General features: G+C 39.8%; 1 protein-coding gene across 4 annotated transcripts in view; it reads left to right on the plus strand.

The window, feature by feature from the left end:
• The window catches only part of FSHR (follicle stimulating hormone receptor), a 177,334-nt gene that overhangs the window by 8,741 nt on the left and 145,239 nt on the right, over positions 1-23,354 (plus strand). The gene's annotated exons all lie outside the window — the stretch shown is intronic.

Raw genomic sequence — 23,354 nt, forward strand, 5'->3', positions numbered from 1 at the left:
GAGAAAAGAATCAATAGGAGAAGCATGGTGCCTGCTCTCACGGAGCTGCTGAAAGAGAAGAGTGTCAACAAGTAATAACAATAGTGGTTTTCCTCCCTTTTACCCACAGCAATCAAAACCCTCCCTCGGAACCCAGAATAGTGATTGTCAAAACCACTCATTTGACAGTTAATTACAAATTGCTTTGTGCAATCTGAAATCATAGATTGTGAGACCTGGAAGAAACAGATGCCTGTTGAAAGCCAATGGGAAGATACTGGCCTGCCGATGCCAGAAGAAAGTTGATGAGAAGATGAGTGTCTGACCGTCTCATCTAGATTTACCCTTTTGACCACCTTAGGGTTGATTTCAGGAGCTGTGCAGGGCTACTTCCAGAATACTCCATTCTTTAAAAGATCAGAAAATCTTGCTTTATTTTACAAGGAGAACACAAACTTCAAATGAAATAGAATGACAAATGAACATCGGCAAATTTATGACAGGGTTTAACTGGGAGATGTTGAAATATTTAAGTTTGACTAGAAGTTTTCAAATTGTGAAAATCCAAGGGACTGGATCCTTTGAGTTGGGATAGAGGAGAATGCCACAGGATGTGGAAAACAGCATCAAAGGGGGCCATTTAGGCTGTGCTGTTTCTTTGTCAACATCATAATTTTTCCTACAGCTGCTTGTGTTCATGAATACTATTATGTGGATATGAGAGAGGGAGTAGATAAAGGAGTTTACATGTCAATGGGCTGTGTATACCAGCTTCCCCCCAGAGCAGCTGAGTGTTGTCTCTGAAATCTGGTAATCACACAGTTAGACTTAACAAAGCCCAGATACCTCTTCTGAAAAATGATATACCTTAAAAATGTCTACTTTGGTATAAGGGGGACACTAATAAGGAATTATTGAATGCTCTTGAACTTATAAGCAATTTCCCTTTCTTCTAAATTTCAAACTACTTTGTATGGCTATGTTTAGAATAGAATAATAGATGGAGTGCAAAAGAATGACCGCTCTCCATCATCAGATCACAGGCTGAGCAAGTATCAACAGTCAGCCCCAAACCCTTGCCACTGCCATGTACCCACCAAGGCTAGTATCTGATCAGAGTAGGAAAGGAAGAAACCATCATTTAATTGGTGTTATTTGTGGGCAAGCAGTGAAGAATTTCTGTAAGTAAATATATTGGGGGTGGGACATGCGGGAAGCAGCAGCAAATGTGACAAGAAATACTCTTTTAATTTAGAAAATTTTAGAAAAGGCAATGAAAGCAAACATGAGAATTATGCTGAACAGCAAAGAGGTCATCTAGAATCCTGCACACAGTAGCAAAATTGCTTATCAGGCCCCAGATTGTGAAAATCTGCTGAGCTCCTTTAAGAAGAACATACAGTCTTGGAATGGCATCTGATTCCCCCAAACAAATACTAGAGACAAGAAGAAAGAGAACAAACAGTTATGGTAGCCAGATAGGAAAATTACAAAGTAGCTCTGGGAACAGAGCCCTCGGGTAAGATTCGAGAGGAAGAAGAGCAAAAACAAAAGCAACAGAAGCTATAAATAAAAGAAATGGCTGGGCCATTGAGTCAGGGAATTGCTGCTTCTGTATCTAGGTTTTGCCTCTTGGGCTGGTCAAATTCCCCAGAAGATTCTCCCAAGCTCCTATGTGGAAGGTGAAGCCCTAACTGCCAGCATTCTGGTGGCTGGGGAAAGGAGCTGGGGGTCTCAGTATCCAGCAGGCATAGGTTGTCCCTGGCATCCCCCAGTCCAGAAATTCTGTTCCACTCTCTTTTTGGTGTTTTGCTCAGGTGGGGAGGAGAACTTGCCTGACTGCTGCAAGTGGGAAGTATGGCTACCTCTTAAACTTTCCACCAATTCTCTTTATTTTGGCCACCTCACCCCATTTCCACCCCACTCCCTCTTCCAGGGACACCAGTGCCTCCAATTCCTGAGTGTTTCAGGGATTGTGCAGTGCAAATCACATTGGCTTGGGATTTCATTTTCTAGACTCCGCCAAGTCAGCACTTCTCAAACTTAAATGTGCATGCAAAGCAGAGGAATATATTGGGAAAAGGCGGATTCTGATTCAGTAAGTCTGGGTTGGGGCCTGAGATTCTACATTTTGAACCAGCTCCAGGAGTTGCCAGTAGAACTAGTTCCAGAAGCACATTCATCGATGTTCTTTACAATCCTGAAATTTCATTGTTCTTATTCCTCTGTTCTTGTGACTTTATGCTTTTAAAAAAACAACTCCCCTTACTGTCTTCTCAGTGGGGTTTCAAGAGGAAACAAATAGTTATTTCTTTACTATGCCATCTCTGCCCAGGAATCCCGATTCATTATTTAACCCACTCAATCTGGCTCTCATCCCATTGTTCCACTGAAAATTTTCTTGTCACATGTACCAATAAACTTCTCTTTACTTTGAGTATGTTTTATATTGTGGTTATATTATTTTTCAAATAATATACAAAAGTTTGAATATAAGAGGAATGCTCACAATTTAGCTGCCAGATTCAATGGTCACATCCCTATCCACATGTTAAATGCCTCTCAGGAAGATTCCACACAGTTGAACATTCTCCTGCTTGAAACACTTTTCTCTTTCGACTTCCAGGTTCCGTGACACCACACTAGTTTTCCTCTTACATCTCATGCCAGACCTTGGTCTTCTTTGCTAAGTTGTCTATTGCTACCCAGTCTCTGAATGTTGGAGTTCCCCAAGCTTCATTCAGACCCTCTTCTCTCATGCATCTCTACTCTCTATGGTGATGTCTTCCAGTTCCATGGCTTTAAATACTATCTACATTCAAAATGTATGTGCCGTGCCTGACCTCTCCATTAAGTCCCAGACAAGTAATATCCAACTGAAAGCTTGACTTTTCCACTTGGATCCCTTACTGGCATCTCAAAACCAACAAGTAGAAAATAATACACTTAATCACCCTCCCCTAAGCCCCTCAGGATCTCCTCTCCCAGTCTTTATCATATATATAAATGCACATATCACCAACCCTCCACCCCAAAATCCAATCCAACACCAAGTTCTGGATATATGTCCCAAAAAATATAGAACAAATGTCTTCACTTCTCTTTATCTTCCCTACTATCACCCTAGCTCAAACCACCATCATCTCTCATCATCTCGCAGATGGAATCAGTGCGGACTATTGCAGTTGACCCACTGATTCCATCTGCTGGTTCCACTTGAACCTACAATTCAGCCCCCACGCAGGAGCTAGAGAAATCTTTTAAAATATTATGGCATACGATAACTTAGAATAAATTTATTCAACTTATGTTTCATGACTACCTACTATGGCAGGCACTGTTCTAGGTGCTGGAGATCCAACAGTGAGCAAAACAGTCAAAATCCCTTCCCTTGTGGAGCTTATATGCTCTGCCATGGCTACAACGCACCCCATGATCTGACCTCTGGCTGCCTTTCCACAGCCGTAGTGCCCATCATGCATTGCTTACCCATCACACTACGCTTTAGCCACACTGGACCCCTTCCCACTCTTCAAATACACCAAGCTCTCTCCTACCTTAGGTCTTTTCACTTGCATTTCTTTTTGTCTAGAATGTTTCTCTCTTTTTCACACAGTCTCTCATCTTTCCAGTCTCTACCCAAATCCACCTCCTCAGAGAGGTCTTCCTTAACAATTCTGCTATGGTAGCATCCCCATTGCTCTAGCATAAGATGCTTTTCTTCCATAAACTTACTGCAATTTGAATGTTTTTGTATGTTTTCCTATTTATCTCCCTCCACTAGAAACTAGAACTAAAGTTTTATGATGGCAAAGACTCTAGCATGTAGAATAGTTCCTGGTAAAGAGTAAATGCTCAATACACACATGAACTGAATGAATGAATGAAAGACCCCCTTCGAGCAAATAACCACTAGAAGAAAAGATTGAATGTAACAAACATCTATTAAGTCCTACTATATCACCATACTTTATGCTTTTTATAGTATCTGGCCTGACAGTCTTGCACTATAGCTATTTTGGGAAATAAGGAAAATGGAATCAAAGAAAGAACTAGCCCAAAGTCACTCAGCTTCTGAGTGTCAGAATTGAAATTGAGATTCCTGATATACCTGGTTAAAGAATGCCCAGTCTTTGTCCTAATCATGAAAAAAGAGAAAAAAGACTTCCCTGTCCTCTGAACTCCTAAAGCAGAACAATCTAAATTCTTCATCTGAGCTTAAATATGTACAATGCTGGAGTCATCCATAATACAAAAATTACATGGCATCCTGTCTCTCAAATACAGTAAGCTCTCTGAGGGCTAGCACTGCACCCCTCTCCTACACCCAGCAGGGTTGTCTACTCAATAACGACAATAAGGAGGACAGAGAGAGAAAGACAGAAAATGAATGAGTGGGGCCATGAATAAATATGAGGACTGAAAAGTAAATGTCAATGGTCATTTCCAGTGATAAATTGCAAAATAATCAGAAGTTGTCTAATAATGCTAAAGAGCTGTTTGAGGAATATGTGTGCCTACGGTGGAGGCAGTTGGAAGGGCTGGTTCCAATTCTCTGTTGCTCTTTACACATTTCCTATGAAAATGGTTCCCTAGTAATAATGAACTCTCAGCAGGTTGAGTAGCTGATCTTCTGCAGGTGTAGAGGCGTAGCAGAAGTGCGTGCCATGTAAACACGGAGTGCTTGATGGAGGCTTAGGAATCTCTGTAGATACTCCCTAAATGGTCCTCATACAATTAGATGAACAGTGATGATGATGTTTCAAAAGCTCCACAGAGTTAAGAAAAAAATCCTTATTGATCTAATATGACCTCACAGCCTCTTTTCTAAGATTTCTTTCTAGATTTGGGGAATTGTATCACTGTATTCTCATTTTGGATATGATTTAAAGTCTGGACCAAGGCTGCTGTAACTAGTCTGCAGCTCCCTATGTGATATTATTTGACTGAGAGGCACCAAGCTGGCTCAGTTGCTCCCAAATATCTCCCCCACTATTTGTTACAATATCACCATTAATAAATTAATTCTTGGAGCTTTAAAGATTTCCCTAATTTCTAAGACTCTGCGGTTGAAATACAAAATCCTTTTGGAGGATAAATATTTTATGCTTTTGAAGGCTGCCCCGTTACTCTACCATTTTGCAAAGTGTATTCCTCAGAACCCTAGTTTCATTAGACACTCCAGAAAAAGTATATTTTTAAAAGATCTTCCATGATCAAATAGGTTTAGAAAATGCTGCATGCTATGGTCCCATTCTGGAGATTCACAATGCACATAACATATTAAAGGCTGTCAGAGGTATTCCCCTTTTATATAACTCACAAGTGTTCCAAAGAACACACTAGGAAACTCTGATTTAGTGACATGTAGTTTACCAAGAATATGCTTTGGCAAATGGGTCTCCATGTATACCCAAAGGAACTGAAGAGTTGAGAAAGGTATTATGTACAACTCCAAATATGTAGTAGATATATATTTTTAAATTCGATGTGGGCCAAGTCTTCACTCATGCAAATCTGTCTTGTTCTTCAAATCAAAGAATTTTTTGCCAGATGAACTTGAGAGAGCATACATTTCCTTCCCCCTGTTACTTGTTTTAGGAATAAGAAATGAGACCTCATAAAAAGATTTGTCTAAGGTCATTTGAGTAATGAAAAATACTATCTATCCTCTATTTCCAAAGTCAAAATTTTAAATCCTCAATTTCCAAGCTTCTGCAGCAGGTTTGGTGATAAAAGGTACCTCTCTACTCCCAAAGCACAGACGACCCCTCTCCCTGCCCCACCACCTCCACCTCTTATCGCCTCACACCCAACGAAACACCTTCCAGATATTATGAGCATTAGAATTCCATCACTATTTTATTTTTACCTTTGCCTGCTTTTCAAAAACAGCTTTATTAACATATAACACATACCATACAATTCAGTCATTTAAAGTTTACATTTAAATGCTTTTTCGCATACAGTCATGCGTTACTTAACAACAGAGATACACTCTGCAAAATGCGTCGTTAGGCAATATCGTCGTTGTGCAAACATCATAGAGTGTACTTACACATACATAGACGGTATAGCCTACTACACACCTAGGCTATATGGTACTAATCTTATGGGACCACCGTCGTACTTGAGGTCTGTTGTTGACCAAAATGTCATTGTGCAGCACATGACTGTATTCACAATATGTACAATCACCATAGTTGATTTTAAAACATTTTTATCACCTCAAAGGAAAAATCGTACCCTTTAGCTATCACTCCCTTACCTACCTATCCTCCACCCAGACCTAAGCAACCACTAATCTACTTTCTGTCTCTATAGATTTCTCCATTCTGGACTTTCATATGAATGGAATTATGGGTACATAATATGGGGTCTTTGTGACTACCTTCTTTCACTTAGCATAATATTTTCAAGGTTCATCCAAGTTGTAACAGGTATCAATACTCTATTTTTTCTATGGCTAAAACATATTCCTTAGTGTAGATATACCACATTTTGTATATCCATTCATCTGTTGATGGACATTTGGATTATTCACCTTTTGGCTATTATGAATAACTCTGCTTTGAACATTTGTATACACATTTTTGAGTGGATGTATATTTTCATTTCTCTTTGTATATCCATGGGAGTGGAATAGTTAGCTGAGTTGTATGGTAACTTTATGTTTAATGCTTTGGAAAATCTCCAAACTGTTTCCCCAAAGTGGCTGAACCATTTTACATTCCCATGAACAGTGTGTGAGGTTATCTATTTCTCCACATCTTCTTCAACACTTGTTGTTATCTGCCTTTTGGTTCTAGCCATCCTAGTGAGTGTTGTGGTATCTCAGTGTGATTTTGATTTGCATTTCCCTGGTAATCAATGATATTCCTCATCTTTTCATATGCTTTTTGGCCATTTGCATGTCAATTTTTAATCTTTTCAAAGATCCAGCTTTTAATTTCATTTGTTTTCTCTACTTGTTTCTATTCTCTATTTTATTAATTTCCTCTGTCATCTTTATTATTTCCTTCCCTCTGCTCATTTTAGGTTTAGTTTGCTATTCTTTTGTGTGTGTGTGTGTGTGTGTGTGTGTGTGAGGAAGACTGGCTCTGAGCTAACACTCATTGCCAATCCTTCTCTTTTTGCTGAGGGAGATTAGCCCTGAGTTAACATCTGTGCCTATCTTCCTTTGCTTTATATGTGGGTCACTGTCACAGCATGGTTTGCGAAACCCGGGCCACCGAAGCGGAGCACACGAACTTAACCACTACATCACTGGGCTGGCCCCATAGTTTGCCATTCTTTTTCCAGTGACTTAAAGTGGAAAGTTAGGTTATTGATTTGAAATCTTTCTTCTTTCTTATTACAGGCATTTACAGATATAAATTTCCCCATAAGCATTGCATTAACCCTATCTCATAAGCTTTGGTATGTTTTGCCTTGATTTTCATTCATCTTAAAGTAGTTTTTGCTTCCCTTTTTATTTATTTATGACTCATTGGTTACTTAGGAGTGCACTGTTTAATTTTGACATTTTTGTAAGTTCTCATTTTTTTCCTTGCTATTGATTTCTAATTTCATTCCATTATGGTTAGAGAACATACTTTGCCTTATTTACATCCTATAAAATTTATTGAGTTTTTTTTTTATGGCTTAGAATATGGTCTATTCTGGAGAATGTTCCATGTGCACTTGAGAAGACTGCGTATCTGTTGTCATTGGGTTGAGTGTTCTACACGTCTGTAGGTCTAGTTTGTGTATAGTGTTGTTCAAGTCTCCTACATATTTCTTGATCTTCTGTCAAGTTGTTTATTCATTTTTGAAAGTAAGGTATTGAAGTCTTCAACTATTATTGTCAATTTATCTATTTCTCCCTTAATTTCTATCAGTTTTTGTTTCATATTTTGGTGCTCTGTTATTAAGTGTCTATACGTTTATAATTGCTATATTTTCCTTATGGATTGACCCTGTTATCTTCATAAAATATTTCTCTTTATCTCTAGAACATTTGTTTTGGTTTTAAAGTCTCTTTTATCTGGTATTAGTATAGCCCCTCCAGCTTTCTGGTATCTGTTGTTTGCATGATATACATTTTTCAATCCTTTTACTTTTAATCTATTTGTGCTTTTGACTGTAATGTGTATCCTTTAGAAAACATATAGTTATGTTTTTTGAATCCAGTTTGACAGTCTCTGCCTTATGATTGGATTGTTTAATCCATTCACGTTTAGTGTTATTGTTGATACAGTTGGATTTATATCTGCCATTTAACTTTTTGTTTTCTATATGTCTTTTTCGTTCCTCTAGTCCTCCTTTACTACTTTCACATTAAGTGAATCTTTTCTAATGTATCTTTTAAATTTATTTAGTAGTTTTTTCACTATAATTTTGTGTTATTTTTTTTAGTAGTTGCTCTAAAGTTTACCATATGAACCTCATCTTACCAGAATCAGGTTTGGGTTTATGCTAGATTAATTCCAGTGAGAGAGAGAGAGAGAATGTTCCACCTATGTAGCTCTATTCTCTATCAGTTAAGAGAAGAAAGGAGAAAAATATGCATTTATAAAGTCTCTTATAATTACATAATTGCTTTTACTAGTGTTCGTTGTTTGTGTGAATTTGAATTACCATCTGGGGTCACTTGCTTCAGCCTGAATAACTTCCTTTAGTATTTCTTGTAAAGTGGGTCTGCTAGTAACAAATTCTCTCTGTTTTTTTTTTTTAATCTTTATTTTGCCTTCATTTTTACAAGATAGTTTTTCTGGACACAGTATTCTTGGTTAACAGTTATTTTTCCTCTGAGCACTTTATATATGTCATCCCACCACCTCTGGCCTCCATTCTTTCTGATAAGAAGCAGAGTATTAATCTTATTGGGGCTTTCTTTTAAGTAATGAGTCACTTTTCTTTTGTTGCTTTCAAGATTTTCTCCTTGTCTTTGACTTTCAGCATCTGTTTATGGGTCTCTTTGTTTGTATTCTCCTGGAGTTTATTGAGATTACTAGATATATACCATATTGTTTTTCAATAAATTTGGCAAGTTTTCAGCCACTATTTCTTCAAATATTTTTTCTTTCCCTTTCTCTCTCTCCTCTCCTCTGGTACTTCCATTATGCATATACTGGTGTGCTTAATTTTGTCCCATATTTCTCTGAGGCTCTCTCCGTTTTCTTCATTCTTTTTTTCCCCTCTTTGTTCTTTGGCTTACATAATCTCTATCAATCAATTCTTTATTGATCAATACCAATTCTTTTTTCTGCAAGTTCAAATCTACTGTGGAGATCCTCTTGTGATTTCTTAAAATATTTCAGTTATTATACTGATCTACTCCAGAATTTCCATTTGTTTTTTAAAAATAATTTCTATCTCTTTATTGATATTCTCTATTTGGTGCAATATTGTCAGCATACTTTCCTTTATTTCTTCGATCATGCTTTTCTTTCTGTAAACATATTTATGACTACTTTGAAATATTTTTCTGTAAAATCTTACATCTGGTCGCTGTCCTAGGCAGTTTCTGTTGCCTGCTTTATTTTCCAGTGTTTGGGTCATATTTTCTCATTTCTTTGCATGCCTCATGATTTTTTGCTGGAAACACATTAGATAATATATTGTAGCATTATGGGTACTGGTTCCTCCTTCATAGCTTGTCATTGTTATATGTTTGTTTATTTCTTTAGTCACTAGCTGGGTCATTTTAGTGAAAGCCTCTGATGTTGCTCCTCAGGGATGCACAGCTTTGGATGTGACCACAATCACCCTGGGAGGACAGTGGTACTGGTGGGGTTCTCCTCCACTCTTTCTCTGACCATATCCAGATGTTAAACTTCACTACTTGAGGGAAGACTGTGCTACTATTGTCAATAATCCTCTGGGGGCATAAATTTCTCCACAAACTAATTCAAACAAATTATGGCTCCTTCAAAGAAATAATCTCTGAGGTCAGTGTTTGATATTTGCTCTGACCCCAGGGGGGGCTCCTTCCAGCTGTGTTATTTCCCAGTTCTCTTCTGCAAACTAGCTGGCCTGCATTAGATATTCATTAGATCCATGAATCTCCCAATTGCCTTTTACCATACCTCCACCGTTCTTGAAGTGTTCTTAGGCTTAAACTTCTCCATGTTCTGTTGCAAATGAAGTAATTTCCTTTGGGAAGAGAGAATACTAGCTATCCATTTTGCAGCTTGCTTGTCCTCCCAGGTAAAATCTAAGCCAGGGTTCTGGAACCAGGACTGGATTCAATGGCAAGCTTCTCTGTGAGACCCCGATTCTAGGAGCTAAACACTTGGTGGAGGGTGGAGTAGTAGCCTGAGATCCTCTCAGTGTGACTCTTCTGTCTTGGAACTACCACCTCACGCAGCCAGGCAAGAGCTACTGGGGCCCCATAATTCTCAGCAGGCCATGCCCATGATAGAGCCTCTGTTGCACAAGTGTGGCTTGATAAGAAGAAAGGAGCCTCCACTTCCCAACCACACTTGCCCAGGACATAGCCTCAGCAACAGACAGCTGCAGGCAGACTGAGAAATGCTGAAGTCCTGCTCCTCCTGAGAAGAAAGCCATCCAGCTGGAAGCTGGGAGGAGAGGAGCCCTGTGTTCTTGGCCACAGTAATCAGGAGTGGAGTCTCCACCTCTCTGAGGTGGGAGAGGAGAGAGAGGCAGTGGTTTGGGTTCAAATACTACAGACTCTCACCTTTTTTACTGGATTTTCATAGATTTTCTTGAAGAGATGTTTCCTTCTTTGCCCTTTGCCCTCAGCACCATTTACAGAGGCTTTGAATTGTTTGTTTCTTTTGCTTTGTTTTTATAATTTTCACTGGTTTCACTGCAAAGCAGGTCAGCAGAGCTCCTCACACTGTCATGCTAATAGTCAATTTCACCGCTCTGTTCTTGACCAGGCAAAGCAGAGGGGGAGTGTGTTGTGGCTAAAAGCAGCAAAGCAGTTGAGTACCTGGGACTATCATCTCTGAAGTTCTTGGCGTGTCCTTGAACAAAGGAGAACAGTTGGGCAAGCCAGGAGGAAATAAATGTTATCATAATGAAGTTTTTCATCCACTTTTTTACTTTAATGTTTTTTCATGTGCATTATTAGTTTTAAATAATTCAGTATGCATGTCTTAAATATTGGTCTAGTGAATGGTAATGGCTCTATCACCTACAAAACAAGGTCATAACTTCTCTTCTTGGCAGGCATAACAGTTTCTTAAACACTGTGATATGGTGAGCAAAACAGGTGGAAACAGAATTACAACTGAAAGGGTGATTTCTAGGGCTGCTTTGGTTTGTTAGATCAAAGGAAAAGAACAGATTTATTTTCTCCTGAGCAGGATAGAGACAAAATGACCTTCTCCCTGTGTATTTACAGTCCTGACCATTTGACTGGAGTCATTTCAGCAACAGAGATCATGCAGTTCTACCAAATGGAAAACAAGCCAAAAGTAATATCAAAATCCTGAGTTCAGCGTCTTCACAGAAAAATCATTGAGACCCTAAACGAAGCTGTACATCATCCACGACCTGCTACTACAGGCAACACACCTTTATTGAACACTTACTGTGTGTACAGCCATTTGCTGGGATATAAGAACCAAAGATGCTGCCCTGACGCATAAACCCTTTTAATGTAGCTGAAGAGAGTAGACACACCCACACACCCAGACACAGAAGAAGAGAACAAGGCTTTTCAAGTTATCACGTGATAACATGATAAACATGGATAAGCAGAACAAAATTTGAGTACAGCAGAATTTCTTTGAAAGGAGAGGTATCTATACTTGTGAATAAACATGAAAGGTTGAAAAGGTGAGACGTGCTGGATGTAAAAAAAGATTTAAATATAAGGTAGAGAAGGAGAATGCATAGTATACAGAAAGAACACCTGGAGAGCTAGTCAAACAGCAGCAAATCAAAGAAATAGTTTTCTCTCCTGAAGGAAATAGTATTGCTTCTGAATTATCAATTTCATTTCTAAAAACTTGCCAAGTACAGCACTTGGGTGAGGGGAGAGGAAATTGCAGCATTTCCATTCCAGATCTTCAAATTCAAGAATGATATCTAGCAGAAAAAAAATGAAGTTCTCTTTTAATAATTTGTGGAGGTTTGGGTAGAAAGAACCAAGATATTGCTCAGAGAAACTTATTGGAGTCCAATAAATGGCTTTAAAAATCTCTGTGACCAAATGTAGAACAGATTAGACCTGGCCTTAGTTTGCAGTTAAGACATACAAATTACCTAAGTCACTAGAAGTCTTTTCAAATAGAATTCATTTTTTATTCACTTATCTGTTTCAATTGCCTGGAGTAGGGACCAGCTGAGATCATATTGTGCCTAGAAGATCTTTGGATCTAAAAGTACATGTTTCTGAAATAATTTCTTTAGAAAAACTTAAACAATGGGCTAATTTAGCCTTTTATACAGTAAGCAAATAAATCCAATTAGATCTAGATGACTTTCCCCAGAATTAATCTGAATTTACCGTTTTGTTTGTTGATCCCCAACTCACCTTGTTTTTCAAAAGAAAGGGAAAAAAATAAATAAATGAATAATGAGTATAAGACAATAAATATCAAGAAAATGTTTCAACTATCCAGCCTCCCCATGTATTGTATTTTTCTAACTCTGCCTTCAAGGTGAGCAGTCAAGATCAGCCACTGATCTGCAGATCTCTCTAATTTTGTTTTTGCATCACTCTGTTGTCTTCCTTCCAATAATCATTATGGGGTGTAAGTGCCACTCCAGGGGAAATCAATTCCTTTTGACTAAATAGAAAAGCTCGTCTATCTCCCTCGAATCATAATTGGAGCTTTGTTTATTTTGCTGTTGTTTGAACCCTGCAACAGCCACCCTCTTGTTTAGACCAAAGCGAATAGCTTGTCTGCTGCAGCCTCCAGGGAAGGTTTGCCAGCCTTTAGGAACTGCCCCCTTGAGTAAGGAATTATTAGAATCACTTAAATATCAGAATTGCATTTCCCAGCAACTGGCTAGATGTTGTTTTCCTCAATATTGTTTAAAGGAAAAGTCCTTTAAGCCCCTAAGGGGATAGAATCTTTCGTATTTTTTCTCCACTTAGAAAGATGTGAAGCTACAGAAAGCATTCAGATTTGTAAGACCCTCAAAAACAAGGATTCCTATGCCTTGTTTCTATCTGTCTTAGTTCTGGCAAGTGTTATGCATGTCTTAGAGCTCAGGAGATATTTTTGAATAAATGAAATGAATGACTTGCACTAAATTGAACTGATGAGTTGAATTGAATTGGATTGGATTGAAATGAATTGAATTGAGCTTCACCAGATTAACAGAGTAGCTGTCATGAAACAGAAGGAAGGTCAGGGTGTCCCATTCACCAGCTAATCAAGGCCAGAATTTAGTATGAGTGGGAGTGCAGGCTCTCCTGGCTGTTGAGGAAACAGAGGTTAAGTGATTTCCCAAGGACAGAGAGCAAAATGAGAGCAGGGCAGAGACTCCAGCATAACAACAGCATAGACATAGCTAGGCTTACATGTATCGAGTACACACTGTGTGTCGGGCACAGCTCTAAGTGCTTCATTGGATCATCTCATTTGTTCCTCATAGCAACCCATCCGGGCAGGCCCACTATTATCCTCACTTTCAGATAAAGCACCTAGGCATAAAGCAATTAAGTAACTTGCCCAAGTGGCACATCCAGGATTTGGACCCAGGAAGCAAGACCCCAAGACATTGCTCTTAACCATTTTAATACATCATGGGCAGTGGAGGAAAAGAGTTTATAACATAACTTAAATAAGAATTTTAAAAAAGAAAAATAAAATTTTAAGAAAATGGAGAAACAGAAGAAAGAAGGATTTTTCTCCCCTCTTGAAGACTTGATATTATAAATCTGTTCCAATCTCCTTAACTTAAACATTTAAAAATATCCAGATTTCACATCTCTTGGTTTCCTGAAGTTAGGTCTTGGTAGGATCTGTCAGACCATATTGTACAGAGCTTTGTTGGTGTGTAGGGGTTCTAATTTCTGGGAATGCCATAAAGTGAAGGCTTTTTAAAAATAATACATAATCTCATATTTATATTTATCTATCCTTTACATTCCAAAACATAGCCCCATAATATTGAAAATGTTCAATTAATGTCTTGGGACTTGGATGACCTAGTCAGTGCTCCACACTATGCCATGTCCTTACCTCCAGAATGACCAGGAATCCTGGTGGCATTATCTTCCTGCTCTTGGTACCAAAAGCCCTGTCCACCTCTGAATTTTCCACTCCCATCAATGAGGAGTGATTGAGTGCCTCCACTGGGCCCTGCACGTAGAGGGGTTCTAATCATCCTATTATGATCAGAACAATGATTCTAATTATTAACTATTCTAGTTCTGAAGATGAGATTTCTTTAGAGTCCCGAGCACATAGAAGTTATACCATATGTTTTGGGAGGTAACTAGCAGTCCTTGCTCACTAGGAATCAGGCTATCTGGAATGGCTGTGGAGGCAGGGAGGTGAGCGATGGCTCAGAACCCACAGGTGTTAATGATGGATTTGACCTAAAGTGTGAGGGGGAGACCAGTTGCAGGATAATGCCCAACTCTGGCATAAGCAATGTAATGGATGGCAGTGTCACTCACTGGGTCACATGAGGAGAAGGTTGGCAGGGCAGGAGGAGGGTGAAGACAAAAGGACAATTTGGACATAATTTTGAGATGAGTTTGAAACACATGAGTGGAGATAACAAGGAAAGAGATAAATTAGCTGGAAGATTCATATGCTTTAACCACCATCTGGGATGAGGACATGAAATTAGGATTGTCCTGTCATGTTCTTAATGAATTCAAGTTAGTTTCTAGTAATTTTTTAGTTTTGTTTATCTGTTTGTTTTCTTGGTAAGCACTCATGAACTATCAGCTGCAAAATTCTAGAAAAAATTATTAATAGGATTGACCTTAAGTTTTCTGGTCTGTAGTTTGTAGAATCTGTTTTCCACCTTTCTGAAAAAATGGGTCATTACTTGTTACTCTCCAGACTTCTAATATCACTCTTGTTCTTTATAATTCTTCAAAGATTAAGGAGCTTCCTCTCCATTTATCCAAGTATTTCCACATCTTTGAGATGCCACTCTTCTGTGTCTGGAAGTAGAAACTCAATTGAAGCAGCTAGTTCTTCCCTTCCTTTCTCCTCTCATACGTTGAACTTCATTTCCAGTATGACAAAGGACTATTCAATACTTTCCAGGACTATTACCCCTGATTAAGAACATAGAAGTCAAATAGGAGTCAGGTACTTCTGTGTTCTCCTGTCCTCTGTGAGTGTTACGGTATCAGCAGGCTGCTCATCCCTAGCTTTTCTTCATGCCCTGAATATAGATGGAAAGTCTTCTTTGTAGGCCCTAGAATTTTCCCCAAGCCCCAACACACTCTAGGACTTAGATGTCTATCATTCTTTTATCTTCACTCTTGATTTTGTGTTCTCTTTTTGTGTGCATAGTGTAACTTAGTGCAATATTTTTCAAGACATTTTTCTCAGCCACTGTTCCATTTGTTCATGTATGTGTATAATATCCATTATAAGTAATAATTTTATTATTACTTTAAGAAAATGTACCCATTAATTCACTCATTCATTCAACATATATCTATTGAGCACACATTGAGGTAGTTACTGTGAAGCACAGAAAGACTAAGACACAGATCTGAGTTCAGGAAGCTAACAGGCCAGTAGGTGAGGAAGCCATGCACAAATCACAGGTGTTACAAGAGATATATAAGTCTTGCGAAAGTTCAGAGGAGGCAAGTAGTAGAGGCAGAATTTGTGGATGACAGGGTAGATCAGAGAAGGAAGGCTTCACGGTGTGGATGGCAGTAGACCTTAAATAATGTGTGTATATGTGTTTGTGTGTGTGTGTGTGTGTGTGTGTGTGTGTGTGTGTGTGTGTGTGTGTGTGTGAAGTGGTCCTTGTTGAGGAAGAAGCAGGGTTTTCCAGGAGGAGTATAGACAGAATATTCTTGAACATGAATTTTTAATTAACACAGAACTTAAATGTGTAAACTTGTTCCATTCCATTTATTATTCCTTCTTCTTTCCCATGATGCACTTTTCCTGCTATTTGTTATCTCAATACTTTTATATGCTCAGATATTTCTACTAATTTTGCCCCCTCAGGACTCTTTTTCACCAAAGGGCCTTGTTCTCTGCCTTTCTCTGCTTCCGTTTCCTTCTACCAAGTTTGCCCAAATGTATCCTTGGTTGCTCACTCTTTCTCTGCCAGACTGACAGAAGCAGACAATCTTTCCCTCTGGTGAATTTAGGAAGCAGTGATAAAGGATGGATTCCTCCCCTTGGGACAGACCTGTAGGCCATCTCTATAATCTTCATGTTCCACCTCCTGCGAAGTGTGTCCTAGAACATGGAGACAAAACAGTGCAGTGGAATGATCCCAGCAGCAGTAGTGAGAAGACATGGATTCTGGTCCTAGTCCCAAGAATACCTCATTACACAACCTAACATCTCTGGGCCTCAGAGTACTCCTCTATAATGTGAAAGAACTGAACACGATGATCCCCAAAGTCACTTCCATTTCCACTAAACAGAAGAAAAACTTGAGCCCTGGGATTGAACTATGACTGAAGTCATTCAACCATTTAATAATCAAACCGGCTTCATGTCTAGTTCACTGTCCTTCCAAGCCTACTTCCAGGGACCCTTTACAGCACTGTCATTTGTGATTCTAGGACTCTCACATGTGCAGTGAAAATCCTACATTTCTTGCCAGCCTCTTTCTTCTGGCTTGTCACGGTTAAGTGGCAGCAGGAATAGCTAAAGACCTGGTGTCTTTTTATTGACAGTTTGCCCTCTAGACTCTGCCCTGGGAGGGGGAGGAGCAGAGGTTAACAGAGCTCATCAGCCATCTGCAGTTTCCTAGCTCTTAAGTCTGTTAGCAACTGACATTTCATCTGCACCACTACAGCTAGTGGCAAGACTGGGGAGTAAGGGCCACTTCAAATGTATGTGTGTGATCATTCTTGGCTGTCCTTTTCGAAGTCCAATATTCAAAACCAACAGTCCTGCAAATTTGAGGCAGCAGATGGCCTTAAAATTCCTCAAGTAATTAAATGGCGTTTCCTAGAAAAGAAGAAAGCAAAGATTGGTGAGCGCGCACTCATTCATTCCTCCAACAAATACTTACTGATTGCCTACTGTGTGCCAGATACTGCTCTATGTGCTAGAGATACAGCAGAGAACAAAACACATTGTAGGAAGAGATGATAAGCTCTCATGGAGCTTATATTCTATAGTAGATGACCTATAATGAACATAAAAAAAAAATAAGCAAGATATATAATATGCCAGATGGTCATGCATGCTACTAAGAAAAATAAAACAGGGAAAGGGAATAGGGAGGGTCAGAGGAGGTAAATACACTGGCCAAGAAGCCTTTCCAAGAAGGAACCAATTAAGTAAAGACCTAAAGTTGGTGAAGGACTGAACCATGTGAACATCTAGGGGAAGAGTGTTGCAGAAGAGGGACCAGCAAGAGCAAGGACTCTGAGGCAGAAAGACATCTGCATGTACAAGGAATAGCAAAGAAGTCAGAGTGAATGGATGAGTGGAGAAGGCGTATTGTAAGGCAAGGTCAGATAGTCACAGAGAAGTTTGCATGTAATGAAGGGACTGCAGACCCTTGTAAGGACACTGGCTTTTGTTCAGGGTGAGACGGGAAGTGATGGGAGGCAAGTGATCTGATTTAAGCTTTAACAGAATTATCATTAAGAATAGACTGAAGGATATCAAGACAGAAGCAGAAAGACCAGTCAGGAAGCTATTACAATAATCCATTTGAGGAGAGACGATGGCTCATATGAAGGTGATAACAGTGGAGATGATGAGAAGGGGTCAGATCCTGGGCATATTTTGAAGGTAGAGACAAGATCATTGACAAATTGAATATGGGGTGTGAGGGAAAATAGTGTCAAAGATGCCTATGGAGTTATAAATCTGAACAACTAGAAAAATGGAGTTGCCTTTCCCAGGATGGGGAAGAATGCAGGAGAAACAGGGCTGGAGGGGTAAAGATTATGAGTCGGACTTAACCCTAGGGAAGACAGATCTTTATACTTTTAAAAATAATTCCATTGTCTAAAGATTGTGATTTGGATATTTAATTACATTTTTGTTTCCTGGTGGCGCCGAGGCTGAACTTCTGCCTGTTCCTTGCCCTTAGAATATTATACTAAAAACTTATACTTAAAAAAACTCAAGAGCCTCTGAATAACTACATTATACCTCAGGATTAGCTTTAAAAAATGCCTCCTAATAGCTAAACAAGTTTCCTTGAGCTACAAATGTAAGCCATGTACCCTCTTCTCTAGTCACGATGCAGGGAGGACTCTCTCTCCCCTGAAGATAACTGCTGGATCTGTTCATTTTATCATCAACACACTGCACCCTTCTTCTTTGCTTCGTCCTCCCCCTTGGCAAAGTCCCAGTGCCTCTACCCAATTCCCTTTCTCCCTTCCTGCACCCTCCCCCAGAGAGCCACTCTGGGTGGAGCCCTCTTCACCAGAAGGGACTTTGAAAGTGAGGCAGAAGATTGTGGATTAAAGATAACAGGCAATGGAAAGCCATTGTAGACCCTGGAGCAGGAGTAGGAAGTCATGTTTTTGGAGCATTCACTTGAAGGTAAGTGTCCAAGACAAATTAGAAAAGGGAAAAACTGGTGAAATGAAGACAGAATGGAGGTCATTATAGTTATTCACGAGGTGAACAAGACGCTGGACCAGAATAAAACTAGAAGTGGAAAATAGGGTGGATCCAAGAGAATTTTCCAAGGAAGAAGCTTTTGGATAATGAGGATTGAGAGCAAGAGACAAGTCAAAGATGACTGGACTGTGGTAACCACGGAGGTGGCTCGCTGTCTCACAAGCTTATAGTAACCCTGTGGATCCGTTCCTAGAGGCAGCCATCCCCCGCCCCTGCATTGGAAGGATGACAGTTCTGTCAGCAACATCAATAAGGCCCCAGCTCATTCCCCTGTAAGCCAAGAACATACCCATGTGAGTCTGTCAGTCTGTGTTCAGTTCTTTCTTTCCGTCTTGAAGGTACAAAGAAAAATGCTCAGAGCATGCTTTAGGCAAAGCATATTTTATCCCAAAGCTGAGAAAGAAAAAAGGTCACCTCTCATGCCATCAATGCCAGGATTTTGAAAGCACCAAGAAGTGGATAAAAGAAAATAAGCAACATCCAGGGCTCTGTTTTTTTAGTTAGGAGCAATTTGCAGAGGCATGAGTGTCGCCCGACTGAGCAGGCATCAGGCAGGGGAAATACAAAAGGAGATTTGATTGAAGTGCTTTTGCTGACAATTTTCTCAAGTAAATAAATAAATAACTGGAAAAGCATCATGTTCAAGAGAAAGATCGTTTATATTAGTCCTGACGACAAAGATCACGAAAGAATGAGGTAGAGATGGATATTTCTGAATGGATAAAAATGGGTATTTTTCTTAAGAAGAAAAGATCTTTGTTATTAAAAATGAAAGGCTTGGGGGTTTTGATGTGGCGGTCCCCAGTCTGCCTATGACGGACTTCAATGTTGGAGTTTAGGTTTCTATGCATGTAGCTCTGCCCCTGAGCTTCTTTTTTCTTATGCACTGAGGCACTCAGAATGATAACTTAGGGAAAAGGAAGTTAAAGATATCTAGGAGTCCACCACTGATACCCAGAACCTCAGCCAGGTATGCAGAAGGCCTCACAGAATATCTGGAATACAGCAGGTACCCAAAAAATGATTAGTCCCCTCCCTGAGCTGCTCTCAACTATAGGTTTTCAGAGACATCAAAACAGGCCTGGTCCTGTTTTGGTGTCTCTGGTCCTGACAGTTCTTTTAATTTATAACAACAGCTAACATTTACAGAGTACTGTACAGTTTACAAAGCACTTTGACAGGCATTATTTGGTTTTTACAATATATAAGTGTCTTAGTCCGCTTGGGCTGCTGTAACAGAATATCATAGACTAGCTGACTTATAAACAAGAGAAATTTATTTCTCACAGTTCCGGCAGCTGGAAAGTCCAAGACCAAGGTGGTGGCAGATTCGGTGTCTGATGAAAGCCTGTTTTCTGGTTCACAGACAGCACCTTCTCACTGTCTTCACATGGTGGAAGCAGAGAGGGAGATCTCTGGGCCTCTTTTATTAGGGCACTAATCCCATTCATGAGGGCTCCACCCTCATGACCTAATTATCTCCCAAAGGGCCCACCTCCAAATACCATAACCTTGGGCATTAAGATTTCAACATATGAAGTTTGGAGAGACACAACCATTCAGACCATAGCAGTGAGGTAGAGGCTATTATTCTGTACTGATGAGAAAAGTGAAGGTCAGAGAGGGGAAATGATTTGCCCCAAAGGTATACACTTTATAAATGATGAAAATAGAATCTAAATCCAAGGTTGCTATGATGACCAAAGGTAGGTCATGGAAATCACTCAGCACAGTGTCTGGCACATAGATGCCGCTCAACAAATAGTAGCCTTATACCCCAACACACAGGAACTTCACCAAAACAGCTTGTCAAATACTTTAGCAGTTCTTCCTTCAAAGGATGACCATGCAAAGTAGGATGATTTGATTCATTATCACTTGCTGTCTGGACGTCTCAAAAGGACTTCTAATTCCTGCTAATTTATTAAGCCAAGAAGAAAAATCCAAATTCACCAGTGTTCTCCTGTACATTGCAATGCTTTCTGATCTCATATTCGAATATCCAGTTAACTTATACTGAGTATAATGTTGGTTTAGAACTTAAAATGTGGAAGCGAAGTAGAAAGGAAACCAAGATTTACCCAGCATCTACCATGGGTCAGCAGCTGTGATAAGACCTTTTGAAACAACCCTGTAAGGCAGCTGATCTTATATAGCCTCTTGGTACAGAAGAGAGCGAGGCTCAGGAAGGCTGTATAATTTGCCCATGGTGTAACTGGTGTGTCACTGAGCCAGGATTTGACCTCAGAAAACAGATATGGCTCTAAGCCCATCCTATTTCAACTATAGCACAGTACCTCTTGATTCTAGAGATTGCTAGAATGCTATTGGGTGCTACTTAACCCAACAAATTCTAGCTGTGTCAGGGACATAATGTTACATCACTGCATCAATACAATTCAAAGTGCCAGATTCTTCCCTGACTTATGTTAAAGAGTCAATTAACGATAAAAGTCCACTCTGTCCAAGGACAGAAACCAGAATTCATCAGCATCATCCTCAGGGGGCCACAGTACATTTCCCTCAAATTTTGATTTACAGTGAATTCCAGTATCATCCTTAGAAGATGAAATCCTGTACTGAGAGCTCAGAGTTGTAACCGTTTCCTTCTTCTCTGAAGAGCTGCCATCGCTGAGCCTACGTGCCTGTCACTGCTGCGTGCTCTGATCACATTCCCTAATTTAATCCTCACAGTGACCCAAGATGTAGAGACTATCATTAGCCCCAGGCTGCAGATGGGAAAACTGAGCCTCAGAGAGTTTGTGCAACACGCCAGCTGACACAGCTGTGAGTGTGAAATGAAAAACAAGCCCTGAGTCTGGACTCTTTGTCCATATTTGTGTTCCTGTTCACTTACTTTATGTTGAAAATAGTCTCTTATAATCATGACAGCTACAAAGGGAGAGTGTACAAGGGTGATGTATGTTATGAAGGATTTCAGCGACAATCTGTTATAAATGTTTGTATAATATTTGCACAAGAATCCTGCAAGATAATTCAGTGCTAACACATGATTTGGTCAAACAAAACAAAACAAACCAGTGATTTAAAATGTGCCATTGCAAGAAAGGAATGGAATTGTGCAGGTGTGAGGTAAATTGAATTGATGGGTTTGAAAGGAAAATTAAAGAAATATTTTAGGTTCCCAGCATGGAACTTTCTAGAGGAGAGAAGGTAATTGGAATGCCAAAAAAAAGAGGATGCTTCTTGTCTAAATGTTTCGCCAAACTATGTATTATTTGCTTATGGAACACTTTCCAATATATATAACCTAGATATCCTCAAACTCTGCCAGCATAGTAGAAACAAATCACATTGTAGTAACAGTAAATTATAAGTCTCTGGTTTCTTTTTTAAAAAAATTACTTTATTGAGGTCATTTTGGTTTATAACATTGTGCAAATTTCAAGTGTACATTATTATATTTCAGCTTCTGTGCAGACTACATTGTCTTCACCACCAATAGTCTAGTTTTTATCTGTCACCATATATATGTGCTCCTTTACCCCTTTCACTCTCCCTGTACTCCCTTCCCCTCTGGTAACCAGATGTGGAGAAAAGCAAACTCTCATACACTGCTAGTGGGAATGCAAACTGATGCAGCCACTGTGGAAAATAGTATGGAGATTTCTCAAAAAATTAAAAACGGAAATACCATGTGATCCAGTTATTCCCCTATTGGGTATTTATCCAAAGAACATGAAGTCACCAATTCAAAAAGATATATGCACCCCTAGGTTCATTGCAGCATTATTCACAATAGCCAAGACTTGGAAGCAACCCAAGTGCCCATCAATGGATGAATGGATAAAGAAGATGTGGTATATATACACAACGGAATACTACTCAGCCTTAAAGTCTCTGGCTTCTTGCCCCACTCCCTCACTCCCCAATAATTACACCTTTTACTTCCCCCTTAAAGGGTCCCTGAGTTACACTGGCAATTCCTAGGGGTGGATCACATGTGTCCAGAAGCAGTCTTACCCTACTCTGAGCCTTCTCACTGATGTCCACTGCCCATGAAGCCACTTCACGTGACTCCTCTCCAGCCCCAATATTGCCACAATGAGAACCATGGGGATGAGGAGCCACTTCTCTCATGAGCAGCTAGTGCTGTACTCCCTTGGGGGCTAGCTCATTAGCTGGGCTGAGTGTGACCTCTTCTCCCATTTGGTCCCATTCAGCCAGTCATTCACCAGAGCCTCCTGCATTGGCTGTATCCTTGACATACTCCAAGACCACCTTCATCTCCTCTGATCTCCTCCACTTCCTCTGCACTCTCACACCTTCCATGGAAAAAGCTCCCTCAACTTCTGCCTGGGGACTTTCCCTGCAGGGCACTCAGACACAGCTTTGGGAGGGGTTAGGCATTTTCCTGGGTTTTCCCTGTGCCAACTTTGCCTCTATGCACTCCACACATAAATCCTGTTCCTAAGGGCATCCCCTCTTCACCCAGCTACCCATCAAATCAAATTTTCCATTACTGGTTATTTATTCAAAGAAGATATGCCTCAGATCTATTGGCCACACCTACTCATCAGCTGTGCCCAGACACTTCTAAATTTCTCAGTGTTCAAGTCATCTGGATCTCATACATCTGTTTGTTGCCCTAGTTCCTAGCCCAGTGCTTAGCAATATTTGCTAAGTGATTAAACT

Source organism: Diceros bicornis, chromosome 12 (genome assembly GCF_020826845.1).
Source record: "Diceros bicornis minor isolate mBicDic1 chromosome 12, mDicBic1.mat.cur, whole genome shotgun sequence".
Taxonomy (NCBI): domain Eukaryota; kingdom Metazoa; phylum Chordata; class Mammalia; order Perissodactyla; family Rhinocerotidae; genus Diceros; species Diceros bicornis.